This window comes from Salvelinus sp. IW2-2015, linkage group LG31 (assembly GCF_002910315.2).
Source record: "Salvelinus sp. IW2-2015 linkage group LG31, ASM291031v2, whole genome shotgun sequence".
Classification (NCBI taxonomy): Eukaryota; Metazoa; Chordata; class Actinopteri; order Salmoniformes; family Salmonidae; genus Salvelinus; species Salvelinus sp. IW2-2015.
In genome coordinates this window covers 5,658,622-5,661,974 of record NC_036870.1, presented here as the reverse complement: position 1 = coordinate 5,661,974, position 3,353 = coordinate 5,658,622, and positions in this window count along the sequence as shown.

Here is a 3,353-nt window from a genome sequence, read left to right as displayed (position 1 = left end):
ATACATGTATTGTGTAACATGAAGTCCTATGAGTGTCATCTGGTGAAGATCATCAAAGGTTAGTGATTCATTTGATCTATTTTTCTGCTTTTTGTGACTGCTATCTTTGGCTGGAAAAATGGCTGTGTTATTCTGTGAAAAGGCACTCACCTAACATAATCGTTTGGTTTGCTTTCGTCGTAAAGCTTTTTTGAAATCAGACACTGTGGCTGGATTTACAACAAGTGTATCTTTAAAATGGTGTAAAATACATGTATGTTGAGGAATTTTAATTATGGGATTTCTGTTGTTTTGAATTTGGCGCCCTGCACTTTCACTGGCTGTTTAAGAGGTGGGACGCTAACGTCTCACGTACCCTAGAGAGGTTAATCAGGACATTCAAACGAGCATTTCAATTATAATCCAAAAGTAGTGTGAAATGCACTCTAACCTGGAAATGGAGGCTATTATTGCTGTCAGCCTATGAGAACTCCCCTGAGTTTTCCCCCACGGTGGTGAATTAGTGAATAGACACAGAGCTTAATGTGAGTTTCCTTCAGTAGTACTCCCGATCTTGTGCTGTAATATTCAGAATACATTGTGAAAAACTAAAATATTTGCTCACTATTTTTGCTCCAGGCAGATATACTACATCCATAACTAGTGTTTTCCTCATTAACAGATATACTACATCCATAACTAGCAGTTTCCTCATTACTTTCGGTTTTCTCATTAGCAGGGAGGTGTTTCTGCAACCAAATTGTGTGCGCATCGCCCTCCTGCCGCAATTTTAGCAAACACAGAAAGGGGCCTATATTGGAGACCAAAAGTCGTCTGGCACACTGCTTAGGATTTCAACAACATGAATAACTTATTTCTAGCTACAATCATCGATGTTAATACTAATGTGAAAACAAGAGAAAACAAGAATTTAACAGACATCAATTGTTGTACAACTTCATGGGTACGCTCTGGGCATCACCTTTTACCTCAAATAAACAGTGGATTTCTGCTGTTGTGGGCCTTTAACCATCTGACATTGTCGTTCACACAGGAGAGAGATGTGAATATCTTGAATCCTCTGGGGAGCCTCAACAACATCATGATGCACTTGATGCCGCTGAGGCAGAGAAGAGTCTCTCCACATCAGAACACCTCAAGAAACACCAGCAGAGACCCACAGGAAAGAAACCTCACTGCTGCTCGGACTGTGGGAAATGTTTTAAATATTCATCAGACCTTAAAATACACCAGAGAACACACACAAGAGAGAAACCGTATAGCTGTGATCAATGTGGGAAGAGTTTTACTCAGTCAAGCTCCCTGAAATCCCACCGTAAACTACATACAGGAGAGAAACCTTTTAGCTGTGATCAATGTGGGAAGAGATTTATTAAGTCTAGCAATCTGAGAGTACACCAGAGAACACACACAGGAGAGAAACCTTACAGCTGTGATCAATGTGTGAAAAGTTTTATTACATCTAGAGATCTGACTATACACCAGAGAACACACACAGGAGAGAAACCTCATAGCTGTGATCACTGTGGGAAGAGTTTTACTACATCTAGCTATCTGACTATACACCAGCGGAGACACACGGGAGAGAAACCTTATAGCTGTGTTCAATGTGGGAAGAGATACTCTGATAAAAGTTATCTGATCAAACATCAGAAAATACATACATGAAGGAGTTGTTTCATGATATCAATGAAATCATGGCACAATGTAGAATATTTTAACATTGTAGTAGGAGTATTTTAATGATGTCACAATGTAGGACCCTAAACGTTTGTCCCCTGTTCTATTGATTTCAACATGATATGGATATTAGCCTCAGGGGGGAAATCCAGGCTCTGAAATGGAAGAGTACTATTTATGTGGTTTAACGAAAGTGACCAACAAAAAAAGAGTTCAAATCAAATTTATTTATAAAGCCCTTCTTACATCAGCTGATATCTCAAAGTGCTGTACAGAAACCCAGCCTAAAAGCCCAAACAGCAAGCAATGCAGGTGTAGAAGCACGGTGGCTAGGAAAAACTCCCTAGAAAGGCCAAAACCTAGGAAGAAACCTAGAGAGGAACCAGGCTATGAGGGGTGGCCAGTCCTCTTTCTGCGCATTGCCGCGGTTGGGAAGATTTATAACAGGATAAACATGGCCAAGATGTTCAAATGTTCATAAATGACCAGCATGGTCAAATAATAATAATCACATAGTTGTCGAGTGTGCAAGGGAGGGAGTTTTGTGCTAGGGAGTTTTTTCCCAGCCACCGTGCTCTACACCTGCATTGCTTGCTGTTTGGGGTTTTAGGCTGGGTTTCTCTGTACAGCACTTCGAGATATTAGCTGATGTACGAAGGGCTATATAAAATAAACTTGATTTGATTTTGATTTGCAACAGTCAGCACATCAGGAGTAAATGTCAGTTGGCTTTTCATAGCCGATCATTAAGAGTATCTCTACCGCTCCTGCTGTCTTCTAGAGAGTTGAAAACAGCAGGCCTGGGATAGGTAGCACGTCTGGTGAAAAGGTCAGGGTTCCCATAGCCGCAGGCAGAACAGTTGAAACTGGAGCAGCAGCACGGCCAGGTGGACTGGGGACAGCAAGGAGTCATCAGGCCAGGTAGTCCTGAGGCATTGTCCTAGGGTCTCAGGTCCTCCGAGAGAAAGAAAGAGAGAATTAGAGAGCATAACTTAAATTCACACAGGACACCGGATAAGACAGGAGAAGTACTCCAGATATATCAAACTGACCCTAGCCCCCGACACATAAACTACTGTAGCATAAATACTGGAGGCTGAGACAGGAGGGGTCAGGGAACACTGTGGCCCCATCCGGTGATACCCCCGGACAGGGCCAAACAGGAAGGATATAACTCCACCCACTTTGCCAAAGCACAAGCCCCGCACCACTAGAGAGATATCTTCAACCACCAACTTACCATCCTGAGACAAGGCCGAGTATAGCCCACAAAGATCTCCGCCACGGCACAACCCAAGAAGGGGCATCAACCCAGACTGAAGATCACGTCAGTGACTCAACACACTCAAGTGACGCACCCTCCTAGGGACGGCATGAAAAGCACCAGTTTAGCCAGTGACTCAGCCCCTGTAATAGGGTTAGGGGCAGAGAATCCCAGTGGAGAGAGGGGAACCGGCCAGGCAGAGACAGCAAGGGCGGTTCGTTGCTCCAGAGGCCTTTCCGTTCACCTTCACACTCCTGGGCCAAGACTACACTCAATCATCTATGAACCTACAGAAGAGATGAGTCTTCAGTAAAGACTTAAAGTGAGACCGAGTCTGCGTCTCTCACATGGATAGGCAGGACCATTCCATTAATCTATAGTAGGAATCTATAGGAGAAAGCCTGCCTTC